Raw genomic sequence first — 16432 nt, 5'->3', positions numbered from 1 at the left:
TATACTAACTTGTAGTTATTATTACGATTAGCAAATTTACAACACAAATGCTTTGGTCTAGACCAACGTTTGGGTCAAGTTTCGTCGAATTCTGAGACCGTTCAAAATTTAGCTGTTTTGCACGGTTTTATTAGATCAAGTTTGTTTCCCTTTTATACTAACTTGTAGTATTATTACGATTAGCAAATTTACAACACAAATGCTTGGGTCTAGACCTGCGATTGGGTCAAGTTTCGTCGAATTCTAAGAACGTTCAAAAGTTAGTTGTTTTGCACGATTTTATTAAAACAAGTTTGTTTACCTTTTATACTAACTTGTAGTTATTATTACGATTAGCAAATTTACAACACAAATGCTTGGGTCTAGACCTGCGAATGGGTCAAGATCTAATGAGGGACACTGTTGTAATATACTTCTCTTTTTTTTTTTAATGAAAATTAAACTTACCCCAAAAAAAAAAACTTTCGTCGAATTCTGAAAACGTTCATAAGTTAGCTGTTTTACACGGTTTTATTAAAACAAGTTTGTTTCCCTTTTATATTAACTTGTAGTTATTATTACACTTAGGTAATTTAACACACAAATTCTTGGGTCTAGACCTACGTTTGGATCAAGTTTAGTCGAATTCTGAGAATGTTCAAAATTTAGCTATTTTGCACGGTTTTATTAAAATAAGTTTGTTTCCCTTTTATACTTACTTGTAGTTACTATTACGCTTAGAAAATTTACCACAGATATTCTAGGGTCTAGATCTACGATTGGGTCAAGTTTCGTCGAATTTTGAGAACGTTCAAAAGTTAGCTGTTTTGGACGGTTTTATTGAAATAAGTTTTTTTCCTTTTTATACTAACTTGTAGCTTTTATTACGCTTGGCAATTTTCCAATAAAACTACTTGGGTCTAGACCTGGGATTGGGTCCAGTTTCGTTGAATTCTGAGAACGTTCAAATATTAGCTGTTTTCCTCGGTATTATTAAAACAAGTTTGTTTCCCTCTTACACTAACTTGTAGTTATTATTACGCTTAGAAAATTTACCACACAAATGCTTGTGTCTAGACCAACGTTTGAGATAGGTTTCGTCGAATTCTGAGAACGTTCAAAATTTAGCTGTTTTGCACGGTTTTATTAAAACAAGTTTGTTTCCCTTTTATACTAACTTGTAGTTATTATTACGCTTAGCAAATTTACAACACAAATGCTTTGGTTTAGACCAACGTTTGGGTCAAGTTTCGTCGAATTCTGAGACCGTTCAAAATTTAGCTGGTTTGCACGGGTTTATTAAAACAAGTTTGTTTTCCTTTTATACTAACTTGTAGTTATCATTACGATTAGCAAATTTACAACACAAATGCTTGGGTCTAGACCTGCGATTGGGTCAAGTTTCGTCGAATTCTAAGAACGTTCAAAAGTTAGTTGTTTTGCATGGTTTTATTAAAACAAGATTGTTTTTCTTTTATACTAACTTGTAGTTATTATTATGATTAGCAAATTTACAACACAAAGGCTTGGTTCTAGACCTGCGATTGGGTCAAGTTTCGTCGAATTCTGAAAACGTTCATAAGTTAGCTGTTTTACACGGTTTTATTAAAACAAGTTTGTTTCCCTTTTATATTAACTTGTTGTTATTATTACACTTAGGAAATTTAACACACAATTCTTGGGTCTAGACCTACGTTTGGATCAATTTTCGTCGAATTCTGAGAATGCTCAAAATTTAGCTGTTTTGCACGGTTTTATTAAAACAAGTTTGTTCCCTTTTATACTAACTTGTAGTTATTATTACACTTAGCAAATTTACCACACAAATGCTTGGGTGTAGACCAACGTTTGGGACAGGATATTCGAATTCTGAGAACGTTCAAAATTTAGCTGTTTTGCACGATTTTATTAAAGCAAGTTTGTTTTCGTTTTATACTGACTTGTAGTTATTATAACGCTTAGCAAATGTATAACACAAATGCTTGGGTCTAGATCTATGTTTGGTTCAAGTTTCGTAAAATTTTGAAAATGTTCAAAATTTAGCTGTTCTGCACGGTTTTATTAAAGTAAGTTTGTTTCCCTGTTATACTAACTTATAATTATTATTATGCTTAGAAATTTAACACACAAATTCTTGGATCTAGACCTACGTTTGGGTCAAGTTTCGTCGAATTCTGAGAATGCTCAAAATTTAGCTGTTTTGAACAGTTATATTAAAACAATTTTGTTTCCCTTTTATACTAACTTGTAGTTATTATTACGATTAGCAAATTTACAACACAAATGCTTTGGTCTAGACCAACGTTTGGGTCAAGTTTCGTCGAATTCTGAGACCGTTCAAAATTTAGCTGTTTTGCACGGTTTTATTAGATCAAGTTTGTTTCCCTTTTATACTAACTTGTAGTATTATTACGATTAGCAAATTTACAACACAAATGCTTGGGTCTAGACCTGCGATTGGGTCAAGTTTCGTCGAATTCTAAGAACGTTCAAAAGTTAGCTGTTTTACACGGTTTTATTAAAACAAGTGTGTTTCCCTTTTATATTAACTTGTTGTTATTATTACACTTAGAAAATTTAACACACAATTCTTGGGTCTAGACCTACGTTTGGATCAATTTTCGTCGAATTCTGAGAATGCTCAAAATTTAGCTGTTTTGCACGGTTTTATTAAAACAAGTTTGCTCCCTTTTATACTAACTTGTAGTTATTATTACACTTAGCAAATTTACCACACAAATGCTTGGGTGTAGACCAACGTTTGGGACAGGCTATTCGAATTCTGAGAACGTTCAAAATTTAGCTGTTTTGCACGGTTTTATTAAAGCAAGTTTGTTTTCGTTTTATACTGACTTGTAGTTATTATAACGCTTAGCAAATGTATAACACAAATGCTTGGGTCTAGATCTATGTTTGGTTCAAGTTTCGTAAAATTTTGAGAATGTTCAAAATTTAGCTGTTCTGCACGGTTTTATTAAAGTAAGTTTGTTTCCCTGTTATACTAACTTATAATTATTATTATGCTTAGAAATTTAACACACAAATTCTTGGATCTAGACCTACGTTTGGGTCAAGTTTCGTCGAATTCTGAGAATGCTCAAAATTTAGCTGTTTTGAATAGTTTTATTAAAACAATTTTGTTTCCCTTTTATACTAACTTGTAGTTATTATTACGCTTAACAAATTTACAACACAAATGCTTTGGTCTAGACCAACGTTTGGGTCAAGTTTCGTCGAATTCTGAGACCGTTCAAAATTTAGCTGTTTTGCACGGTTTTATTAAATCAAGTTTGTTTCCCTTTTATACTAACTTGTAGTATTATTACGATTAGCAAATTTACAACACAAATGCTTGGGTCTAGACCTGCGATTGGGTCATGTTTCGTCGAATTCTAAGAACGTTCAAAAGTTAGTTGTTTTGCACGATTTTATTAAAACAAGTTTGTTTACCTTTTATACTAACTTGTAGTTATTATTACGATTAGCAAATTTACAACACAAATGCTTGGGTCTAGACCTGCGAATGGGTCAAGATCTAATGAGGGACACTGTTGTAATATACTTCTCTTTTTTTTTTTAATGAAAATTACACTTACCCCAAAAAAAAAAAACTTTCGTCGAATTATGAAAACGTTCATAAGTTAGCTGTTTTACACGGTTTTATTAAAACAAGTTTGTTTCCCTTTTATATTAACTTGTAGTTATTATTGCACTTAGGTAATTTAACACACAAATTCTTGGGTCTAGACCTACATTTGGATCAAGTTTAGTCGAATTCTAAGAATGCTCAAAATTTAGCTGTTTTGCACGGTTTATTAAAACAAGTTTGTTTCCCTTTTATACTAACTTGTAGTTATTATTACGCTTAGAAAATTTACCACAGATATTCTAGGGTCTAGACCTACGATTGGGTCAAGTTTCGTCGAATTTTGCGAACGTTCAAAAGTTAGCTGTTTTGGACGGTTTTATTGAAATAAGTTTTTTTCCTTTTTATACTAACTTGTAGTTATTATTACGCTTGGCAATTTTCCAATAAAAATGCTTGGGTCTAGACCTGGGATTGGGTCAAGTTTCGTTGAATTCTGAGAATGTTCAAATAGTAGCTGTTTTCCTCGGTATTATTAAAACAAGTTTGTTTCCCTCTTACACTAACTTGTAGTTATTATTACGCTTAGAAAATTTACCACACAAATGCTTGTGTCTAGACCAACGTTTGAGATAGGTTTCGTCGAATTCTGAGAACGTTCAAAATTTAGCTGTTTTGCACGGTTTTATTAAAACAAGTTTGTTTCCCTTTTATACTAACTTGTAGTTATTATTATGCTTAGCAAATTTACAACACAAATGCTTTGGTCTAGACCAACGTTTGGGTCAAGTTTCGTCGAATTCTGAGACCGTTCAAAATTTAGCTGGTTTGCACGGGTTTATTAAAACAAGTTTGTTTTCCTTTTATACTAACTTGTAGTTATTATTACGATTAGCAAATTTACAACACAAATGCTTGGGTCTAGACCTGCGATTGGGTCAAGTTTCGTCGAATTCTAAGAACGTTCAAAAGTTAGTTGTTTTGCATGATTTTATTAAAACAAGTTTGTTTTCCTTTTATACTAACTTGTAGTTATTATTACGATTAGCAAATTTACAACACAAAGGATTGGTTCTAGACCTGCGATTGGGTCAAGTTTCGTCGAATTTTGAGAACGTTCATAAGTTAGCTGTTTTACACGGTTTTATTAAAACAAGTTTGTTTTCCTTTTATATTAACTTGTTGTTATTATTACACTTAGGAAATTTAACACACAATTCTTGGGTCTAGACCTACGTTTGGATCAATTTTCGTCGAATTCTGAGAATGCTCAAAATTTAGCTGTTTTGCACGGTTTTATTAAAACAAGTTTGTTCCCTTTTATACTAACTTGTAGTTATTATTACACTTAGCAAATTTACCACACAAATGCTTGGGTGTAGACCAACGTTTGGGACAGGCTATTCGAATTCTGAGAACGTTCAAAATTTAGCTGTTTTGCACGGTTTTATTAAAGCAAGTTTGTTTTCGTTTTATACTGACTTGTAGTTATTATAACGCTTAGCAAATGTATAACACAAATGCTTGGGTCTAGATCTATGTTTGGTTCAAGTTTCGTAAAATTTTGAGAATGTTCAAAATTTAGCTGTTCTGCACGGTTTTATTAAAGTAAGTTTGTTTCCCTGTTATACTAACTTATAATTATTATTATGCTTAGAAATTTAACACACAAATTCTTGGATCTAGACCTACGTTTGGGTCAAGTTTCGTCGAATTCTGAGAATGCTCAAAATTTAGCTGTTTTGAACAGTTTTATTAAAACAATTTTGTTTCCCTTTTATACTAACTTGTAGTTATTATTACGCTTAGCAAATTTACAACACAAATGCTTTGGTCTAGACCAACGTTTGGGTCAAGTTTCGTCGAATTCTGAGACCGTTCAAAATTTAGCTGTTTTGCACGGTTTTATTAAATCAAGTTTGTTTCCCTTTTATACTAACTTGTAGTATTATTACGATTAGCAAATTTACAACACAAATGCTTGGGTCTAGACCTGCGATTGGGTCATGTTTCGTCGAATTCTAAGAACGTTCAAAAGTTAGTTGTTTTGCACGATTTTATTAAAACAAGTTTGTTTACCTTCTATACTAACTTGTAGTTATTATTACGATTAGCAAATTTACAACACAAATGCTTGGGTCTAGACCTGCGAATGGGTCAAGATCTAATGAGGGACACTGTTGTAATATACTTCTCTTTTTTTTTTTAATGAAAATTACACTTACCCCAAAAAAAAAAAGTTTCGTCGAATTCTGAAAACGTTCATAAGTTAGCTGTTTTACACGGTTTTATTAAAACAAGTTTGTTTCCCTTTTATATTAACTTGTAGTTATTATTACACTTAGGAAATTTAACACACAAATTCTTGGGTCTAGACCTACGTTTGGATCAAGTTTAGTCGAATTCTGAGAATGCTCAAAATTTAGCTGTTTTGCACGATTTTATTAAAACAAGTTTGTTTCCCTTTTATACTAACTTGTAGTTATTATTACGCTTAGAAAATTTACCACAGATATTCTAGGGTCTAGACCTACGATTGGGTCAAGTTTCATCGAATTTTGAGAACGTTCAAAAGTTAGCTGTTTTGGACGGTTTTATTGAAATAAGTTTTTTTCCTTTTTATACTAACTTGTAGTTATTATTACGCTTGGCAATTTTTCAATAAAAATGCTTGGGTCTAGACCTGGGATTGGGTCAAGTTTCGTTGAATTCTGAGAACGCTCAATTATTAGCTGTTTTCCTCGGTATTATTAAAACAAGTTTGTTTCCCTTTTACACTAACTTGTAGTTATTATTACGCTTAGAAAATTTACCACACAAATGCTTGTGTCTAGACCAACGTTTGAGATAGGTTTCGTCGAATTCTGAGAACGTTCAAAATTTAGCTGTTTTGCACGGTTTTATTAAAACAAGTTTGTTTCCCTTTTATACTAACTTGTAGTTATTATTACGCTTAGCAAATTTACAACACAAATGCTTTGGTCTAGACCAACGTTTGGGTCAAGTTTCGTCGAATTCTAAGACCGTTCAAAATTTAGCTGGTTTGCACGGGTTATTAAAACAAGTTTGTTTTCCTTTTATACTAACTTGTAGTTATTATTACGATTAGCAAATTTACAACACAAATGCTTGGGTCTAGACCTGCGATTGGGTCAAGTTTCGTCGAATTCTAAGAACGTTCAAAAGTTAGTTGTTTTGCATGGTTTTATTAAAACAAGTTTGTTTTCCTTTTATACTAACTTGTAGTTATTATTACGATTAGCAAATTTACAACACAAAGGCTTGGTTCTAGACCTGCGATTGGGTCAAGTTTCGTCGAATTCTGAGAACGTTCATAAGTTAGCTGTTTTACACGGTTTTATTCAAACAAGTTTGTTTCCCTTTTATATTAACTTGTTGTTATTATTACACTTAGGAAATTTAACACACAATTCTTGGGTCTTGTGACGCCCCAAAAATTATAATATATAATTGGGGGATTAATTGATAATTCTTTTGTGAAATTTAGTTAATTAGTAAATAAATTATGGGCTATAATTGGAATATAATAACACTTGAATGAATTAAATTGGAGATTGTTATAATATTTTGGGACAATTTGTATTAGTTAAGAAAATTAAGAAGGACGTAATTGGTATTTTATGAAAAGTTTAATTAAATAAATAAAATAATAATATTATATATATATATATGTTAGTAAGTAAATAATATATATATATATATATATATGAAAGAGTAGAGAAAAAGATGAGAGTGGGCTGTGGCCCACCTCCCACCGCCTCACCATCCCTTTCCTTTTCTTTTCTTTTGTTTTGTAGTTGTATACACATAACTCACACACACAAATTCAGCGAAAAGAAAGAGGAAGAAACAGAGGTACGAATTGTAATTTAATTTTTATTAATTTATATAATTATAGTATTTAATTAGTCCGTTTATTAAATGTTGTTTATACTAAGTGATGTACTATTTAATCGGAGTATTTTACGAGTTTGGCTATTTCAAATAGTGTCGAATTAAATATTAAATTGGATATAAAAATGATATCATTGGTCAATTAGATTGTTAAATTTATTAGATTTGAATGTTGTTATAGCCAATTTATGTAATTCCATCGGAATGATTAACCAAATACGCAATTCTATGTATTATTGCTTAATTAAATTATATAATAGCGAGAAATTGGTAGAAAATTCATGGAAATATTCCAAAAATTATAGTTAATAAATGGTATGTTAATAAAGAGGAAAAACGAAGATTTGTACTTCGATAGATACAAATGATAGTCAATATTATATTTAAAAGAAATTACGATATTCTCGATATATTAATTGTATGTGGTATAACTCATTATAGGATACGGGGGTGAGGTGAAATGGCTGACAATTAGCGATTGAGTAGAAAGAAACGTTGTAAGGTCGAGGTAAGTAAATAATTAGTATTATCTATATATGCTTTCTGTATTTGTGGTTTTACTGTTATATGAATTTGTGGTTAATGCTGCCATTGATTTGTCTGAAAGTATATAAGTGATGAATGATTTGATTTGATTGTCGATATTGTGTACGTGGAATGAGGAAATACGTTGAAATATTATGTTTGTTGTTTGATGTGTTGTGGGTGTCTGAAAATGAGAATGTAATGATATATTGTTTTACGTTACTAGTTGCTTACAAGAATGGTGATATGTGGAAATGAGGGAGTGGTGGAAATTGAATATAATTGTGGCGTGAATACCCCTTGACGTGTTGAAAAGAGCTTTGATGCGATATGAGAAAGAAATGAAATGAAAAGAGCTTTGATGCGATATGAGAAAGAAATGAAATGAAAAGAGCTTTGATGCGATATGAAAAAAAAAAAGATGTGATGTGAAAAGAGCTATGATGCGAAATAAAAGAGCTATGATGCGAATTGAAAGAGCTATGATGCGAATTGAAAAGAGCTATGATGCGAAATGAGATTGATGAGCCGGCTGTCAAGGGGATTCACTTAAATTTATTTGACGGTGAGACTGAGTTGACGGGAAAAACACGATATCACCTTCTGGTAAGCAAACTAGGAAAAAAAGAAGTTTAATTGATTATTTTATTGTGAGATAGCTATGCGGTGTACTACAGTTGATTATGTTGGAGTTAAATTGACTGTAATCCATGCATGTTGCCTACTTGTCATGTTTGGGCTGTGTTTGATGTACATATATAGATAGGGCTGATTATTTACTTACTGAGTGGCAGGCTCATCCCTCTGTTGACATTTTCTTTCAGGAGTAGACTTTGAGATATCTGACTGTTGAAGAATAGGTCTACGCACTATACTCAGTCAGGTCGGGCCAGTATGCTGTTTCACCTTTTTGTCAGCTAGAGTACGAATCTTAGTTTGTTTGTATAAAGAGAACGTAGGAATGGAGATTAACTGTGGTTGACTACTCGAGGTGTTTGATTTGTATATATGATGTTGTCGGTTGATTATGTTGTTATGACGTTGGGGTTACGTATTCATATGGATTAAATTATTATGTGCATTTATATTTATAAACACAGGGATTGCTATAAGTATGACGTTTAGGGTAGATATAGCCCTTGTAGCGAAGGAGGTGCTACAGGTCTAGACCTACGTTTGGATCAATTTTCGTCGAATTCTGAGAATGCTCAAAATTTAGCTGTTTTGCACGGTTTTATTAAAACAAGTTTGTTCCCTTTTATACTAACTTGTAGTTATTATTACACTTAGCAAATTTACCACACAAATGCTTGGGTGTAGACCAACGTTTGGGACAGGCTATTCGAATTCTGAGAACGTTCAAAATTTAGCTGTTTTGCACGGTTTTATTAAAGGAAGTTTGTTTTCGTTTTATACTGACTTGTAGTTATTATAACGCTTAGCAAATGTATAACACAAATTCTTGGGTCTACATCTATGTTTGGTTCAAGTTTCGTAAAATTTTGAGAATGTTCAAAATTTAGCTGTTCTGCACGGTTTTATTAAAGTAAGTTTGTTTCCCTGTTATACTAACTTATAATTATTATTATGCTTAGAAATTTAACACACAAATTCTTGGATCTAGACCTACGTCGGGTCAAGTTTCGTCGAATTCTGAGAATGCTCAAAATTTAGCTGTTTTGAATAGTTTTATTAAAACAATTTTGTTTCTCTTTTATACTAACTTGTAGTTATTATTACGCTTAGCAAATTTACAACACAAATGCTTTGGTCTAGACCAACGTTTGGGTCAAGTTTCGTCGAATTCTGAGACCGTTCAAAATTTAGCTGTTTTGCACGATTTTTATTAAATCAAGTTTGTTTCCCTTTTATACTAACTTGTAGTATTATTACGATTAGCAAATTTACAACACAAGTGCTTGGGTCTAGACCTGCGATTGGGTCATGTTTCGTCGAATTCTAAGAACGTTCAAAAGTTAGTTGTTTTGCACGATTTTATTAAAACAAGTTTGTTTTCTCTTTTATACTAACTTGTAGTTATTATTACGATTAGCAAATTTACAACACAAATGCTTGGGTCTAGACCTGCGAATGGGTCAAGATCTAATGAGGGACACTGTTGTAATATACTTCTCTTTTTCTTTTTAATGAAAATTACACTTATCCCAAAAAAAAAAAGTTTCGTCGAATTCTGAAAACGTTCATAAGTTAGCTGTTTTACACGGTTTTATTAAAACAAGTTTGTTTCCCTTTTATATTAACTTGTAGTTATTATTACACTTAGGTAATTTAACACACAAATTCTTGGGTCTAGACCTACGTTTGGATCAAGTTTAGTCGAATTCTGAGAATGCTCAAAATTTAGCTGTTTTGCACGGTTTTATTAAAACAAGTTTGTTTCCCTTTTATACTAACTTGTAGTTATTATTACGCTTAGAAAATTTACCACAGATATTCTAGGGTCTAGACCTACGATTGGGTCAAGTTTCGTCGAATTTTGAGAACGTTCAAAAGTTAGCTGTTTTGGACGGTTTTATTGAAATAAGTTTTTTTCCTTTTTATACTAACTTGTAGTTATTATTACGCTTGGCAATTTTCCAATAAAAATGCTTGGGTCTAGACCTGGGATTGGGTCAAGTTTCGTTGAATTCTGAGAACGTTCAAATATTAGCTGTTTTCCTCGGTATTATTAAAACAAGTTTGTTTCCCTTTTACACTAACTTGTAGTTATTATTACGCTTAGAAAATTTACCACACAAATGCTTGTGTCTAGACCAACGTTTGAGATAGGTTTCGTCGAATTCTGAGAACGTTCAAAATTTAGCTGTTTTGCACGGTTTTATTAAAACAAGTTTGTTTCCCTTTTATACTAACTTGTAGTTATTATTACGATTAGCAAATTTACAACACAAATGCTTGGGTCTAGACCTGCGATTGGGTCAAGTTTCGTCGAATTCTAAGAACGTTCAAAAGTTAGTTGTTTTGCATGGTTTTATTAAAACAAGTTTGTTTTCCTTTTATACTAACTTGTAGTTATTATTACGATTAGCAAATTTACAACACAAAGGATTGGTTCTAGACCTGCGATTGGGTCAAGTTTCGTCGAATTTTGAGAACGTTCATAAGTTAGCTGTTTTACACGGTTTTATTAAAACAAGTTTGTTTCCCTTTTATATTAACTTGTTGTTATTATTACACTTAGGAAATTTAACACACAATTCTTGGGTCTAGACCTACGTTTGGATCAATTTTCGTCGAATTCTGAGAATGCTCAAAATTTAGCTGTTTTGCACGGTTTTATTAAAACAAGTTTGTTCCCTTTTATACTAACTTGTAGTTATTATTACACTTAGCAAATTTACCACACAAATGCTTGGGTGTAGACCAACGTTTGGGACATGCTATTCGAATTCTGAGAACGTTCAAAATTTAGCTGTTTTGCACGGTTTTATTAAAGCAAGTTTGTTTTCGTTTTATACTGAGTTGTAGTTATTATAAGGCTTAGCAAATGTATAACACAAATGCTTGGGTCTAGATCTATGTTTGGTTCAAGTTTCGTAAAATTTTGAGAATGTTCAAAATTTAGCTGTTCTGCACGGTTTTATTAAAGTAAGTTTGTTTCCCTGTTATACTAACTTATAATTATTATTATGCTTAGAAATTTAACACACAAATTCTTGGATCTAGACCTACGTTTGGGTCAAGTTTCGTCGAATTCTGAGAATGCTCAAAATTTAGCTGTTTTGAACAGTTTTATTAAAACAATTTTGTTTTCCTATTATACTAACTTGTAGTTATTATTACGCTTAGCAAATTTACAACACAAATGCTTTGGTCTAGACCAACGTTTGGGTCAAGTTTCGTCGAATTCTGAGACCGTTCAAAATTTAGCTGTTTTGCACGATTTTTATTAAATCAAGTTTGTTTCCCTTTTATACTAACTTGTAGTATTATTACGATTAGCAAATTTACAACACAAATGCTTGGGTCTAGACCTGCGATTGGGTCATGTTTCGTCGAATTCTAAGAACGTTCAAAAGTTAGTTGTTTTGCACGATTTTATTAAAACAAGTTTGTTTTCTCTTTTATACTAACTTGTAGTTATTATTACGATTAGCAAATTTACAACACAAATGCTTGGGTCTAGACCTGCGAATGGGTCAAGATCTAATGAGGGACACTGCTGTAATATACTTCTCTTTTTTTTTTTAATGAAAATTACACTTACCCCCAAAAAAAAAAGTTTCGTCGAATTCTGAAAACGTTCATAAGTTAGCTGTTTTACACGGTTTTATTAAAACAAGTTTGTTTCCCTTTTATATTAACTTGTAGTTATTATTACACTTAGGAAATTTAACACACAAATTCTTGGGTCTAGACCTACGTTTGGATCAAGTTTAGTCGAATTCTGAGAATGCTCAAAATTTAGCTGTTTTGCACGGTTTTATTAAAACAAGTTTGTTTCCCTTTTATACTAACTTGTAGTTATTATTACGCTTAGAAAATTTACCACAGATATTCTAGGGTCTAGACCTACGATTGGGTCAAGTTTCGTCGAATTTTGAGAACGTTCAAAAGTTAGCTGTTTTGGACGGTTTTATTGAAATAAGTTTTTTTCCTTTTTATACTAACTTGTAGTTATTATTACGCTTGGCCATTTTCCAATAAAAATGCTTGGGTCTAGACCTGGGATTGGGTCAAGTTTCGTTGAATTCTGAGAACGTTCAATTATTAGCTGTTTTTCTCGGTATTATTAAAACAAGTTTGTTTCCCTTTTACACTAACTTGTAGTTATTATTACGCTTAGAAAATTTACCACACAAATGCTTGTGTCTAGACCAACGTTTGAGATAGGTTTCGTCGAATTCTGAGAACGTTCAAAATTTAGCTGTTTTGCACGGTTTTATTAAAACAAGTTTGTTTCCCTTTTATACTAACTTGTAGTTATTATTACGCTTAGCAAATTTACAACACAAATGCTTTGGTCTCGACCAACGTTTGGGTCAAGTTTCGTCGAATTATGAGACCGTTCAAAATTTAGCTGGTTTGCACGGGTTATTAAAACAAGTTTGTTTTCCTTTCATACTAACTTGTAGTTATTATTACGATTAGCGAATTTACAACACAAATGCTTGGGTCTAGACCTGCGATTGGGTCAAGTTTCGTCGAATTCTAAGAACGTTCAAAAGTTAGTTGTTTTGCATGGTTTTATTAAAACAAGTTTGTTTTCCTTTTATACTAACTTGTAGTTATTATTACGATTAGCAAATTTACAACACAAAGGCTTGGTTCTAGACCTGCGATTGGGTCAAGTTTCGTCGAATTCTGAGAACGTTCATAAGTTAGCTGTTTTACACGGTTTTATTCAAACAAGTTTGTTTCCCTTTTATATTAACTTGTTGTTATTATTACACTTAGGAAATTTAACACACAATTCTTGGGTCTAGACCTACGTTTGGATCAATTTTCGTCGAATTCTGAGAATGCTCAAAATTTAGCTGTTTTGCACGGTTTTATTAAAACAAGTTTGTTCCCTTTTATACTAACTTGTAGTTATTATTACACTTAGCAAATTTACCACACAAATGCTTGGGTGTTGACCAACGTTTGGGACAGGCTATTCGAATTCTGAGAACGTTCAAAATTTAGCTGTTTTGCACGGTTTTATTAAAGCAAGTTTGTTTTCGTTTTATACTGACTTGTAGTTATTATAACGCTTAGCAAATGTATAACACAAATTCTTGGGTCTAGATCTATGTTTGGTTCAAGTTTCGTAAAATTTTGAGAATGTTCAAAATTTAGCTGTTCTGCACGGTTTTATTAAAGTAAGTTTGTTTCCCTGTTATACTAACTTATAATTATTATTATGCTTAGAAATTTAACACACAAATTCTTGGATCTAGACCTACGTTTGGGTCAAGTTTCGTCGAATTCTGAGAATGCTCAAAATTTAGCTGTTTTGAATAGTTTTATTAAAACAATTTTGTTTCCCTTTTATACTAACTTGTAGTTATTATTACGCTTAGCAAATTTACAACACAAATGCTTTGGTCTAGACCAACGTTTGGGTCAAGTTTCGTCGAATTCTGAGACCGTTCAAAATTTAGCTGTTTTGCACGATTTTTATTAAATCAAGTTTGTTTCCCTTTTATACTAACTTGTAGTATTATTACGATTAGCAAATTTACAACACAAATGCTTGGGTCTAGACCTGCGATTGGGTCATGTTTCGTCGAATTCTAAGAACGTTCAAAAGTTAGTTGTTTTGCACGATTTTATTAAAACAAGTTTGTTTACCTTTTATACTAACTTATAGTTATTATTACGATTAGCAAATTTACAACACAAATGCTTGGGTCTAGACCTGCGAATGGGTCAAGATCTAATGAGGGACACTGTTGTAATATACTTCTCTTTTTTTTTTAATGAAAATTACACTTACGCCAAAAAAAAAAAGTTTCGTCGAATTCTGAAAACGTTCATAAGTTAGCTGTTTTACACGGTTTTATTAAAATAAGTTTGTTTCCCTTTTATATTAACTTGTAGTTATTATTACACTTAGGAAATTTAACACACAAATTCTTGGGTCTAGACCTACGTTTGGATCAAGTTTAGTCGAATTCTGAGAATGCTCAAAATTTAGCTGTTTTGCACGGTTTTATTAAAACAAGTTTGTTTCCCTTTTATACTAACTTGTAGTTATTATTACGCTTAGAAAATTTACCACAGATATTCTAGGGTCTAGACCTACGATTGGGTCAAGTTTCGTCGAATTTTGAGAACGTTCAAAAGTTAGCTGTTTTGGACGGTTTTATTGAAATAAGTTTTTTTCCTTTTTATACTAACTTGTAGTTATTATTACGCTTGGCAATTTTCCAATAAAAATGCTTGGGTCTAGACCTGGGATTGGGTCAAGTTTCGTTGAATTCTGAGAACGTTCAATTATTAGCTGTTTTCCTCGGTATTATTAAAACAAGTTTGTTTCCCTTTTACACTAACTTGTAGTTATTATTACGCTTAGAAAATTTACCACACAAATGCTTGTGTCTAGACCAACGTTTGAGATAGGTTTCGTCGAATTCTGAGAACGTTCAAAATTTAGCTGTTTTGCACGGTTTTATTAAAACAAGTTTGTTTCCCTTTTATACTAACTTGTAGTTATTATTACGCTTAGCAAATTTACAACACAAATGCTTTGGTCTAGACCAACGTTTGGGTCAAGTTTCGTCGAATTCTGAGACCGTTCAAAATTTAGCTGGTTTGCACGGGTTTATTAAAACAAGTTTATTTTCCTTTTATACTAACTTGTAGTTATTATTACGATTAGCAAATTTACAACACAAATGCTTGGGTCTAGACCTACGATTGGGTCAAGTTTCGTCGAATTCTAAGAACGTTCAAAATTTAGTTGTTTTGCATGGTTTTATTAAAACAAGTTTGTTTTCCTTTTATACTAACTTGTAGTTATTATTACGATTAGCAAATTTACAACACAAAGGCTTGGTTCTAGACCTGCGATTGGGTCAAGTTTCGTCGAATTCTGAGAACGTTCATAAGTTAGCTGTTTTACACGGTTTTATTAAAACAAGTTTGTTTCCCTTTTATATTAACTTGTTGTTATTATTACACTTAGAAAATTTAACACACAATTCTTGGGTCTAGACCTACGTTTGGATCAATTTTCGTCGAATTCTGAGAATGCTCAAAATTTAGCTGTTTTGCACGGTTTTATTAAAACAAGTTTGTTCCCTTTTATACTAACTTGTAGTTATTATTACACTTAGCAAATTTACCACACAAATGCTTGGGTGTAGACCAACGTTTGGGACAGGCTATTCGAATTCTGAGAACGTTCAAAATTTAGCTGTTTTGCACAGTTTATTAAAGCAAGTTTGTTTTCGTTTTATACTGACTTGTAGTTATTATAACGCTTAGCAAATGTATAACACAAATGCTTGGGTCTAGATCTATGTTTGGTTCAAGTTTCGTAAAATTTTGAGAATGTTCAAAATTTAGCTGTTCTGCACGGTTTTATTAAAGTAAGTTTGTTTCCCTGTTATACTAACTTATAATTATTATTATGCTTAGAAATTTAACACACAAATTCTTGGATCTAGACCTACGTTTGGGTCAAGTTTCGTCGAATTCTGAGAATGCTCAAATTTAGCTGTTTTGAACAGTTTTATTAAAACAATTTTGTTTCCCTTTTATACTAACTTGTAGTTATTATTACGCTTAGCAAATTTACAACACAAATGCTTTGGTCTAGACCAACGTTTGGGTCAAGTTTCGTCGAATTCTGAGACCGTTCAAAATTTAGCTGTTTTGCACGGTTTTATTAAATCAAGTTTGTTTTCCTTTTATACTAACTTGTAGTATTATTACGATTAGCAAATTTACAACACAAATGCTTGGGTCTAGACCTGC

At 31.9% G+C, this 16432-nt stretch overlaps 1 long non-coding RNA gene across 1 annotated transcript; it reads left to right on the top strand.

The window, feature by feature from the left end:
* The first annotated feature begins 7294 nt into the window (after positions 1-7294).
* Positions 7295-9086, top strand: LOC148787205 (uncharacterized). Its single transcript, XR_016066688.1, has 2 exons — positions 7295-7988; positions 8830-9086. It is a non-coding gene; the product is annotated as an uncharacterized LOC148787205 (long non-coding RNA).
* The last annotated feature ends 7346 nt before the right edge of the window (positions 9087-16432 follow it).

The sequence above is a fragment of the Sesamum indicum genome, linkage group LG8, assembly GCF_026168435.1.
Source record: "Sesamum indicum cultivar Baizhima isolate 11 linkage group LG8, ASM2616843v1, whole genome shotgun sequence".
NCBI lineage: Eukaryota > Viridiplantae > Streptophyta > Magnoliopsida > Lamiales > Pedaliaceae > Sesamum > Sesamum indicum.
The sequence above is the reverse complement of the archived record's forward strand: the minus strand, read 5'-3'. Positions and strand labels throughout refer to the sequence as shown.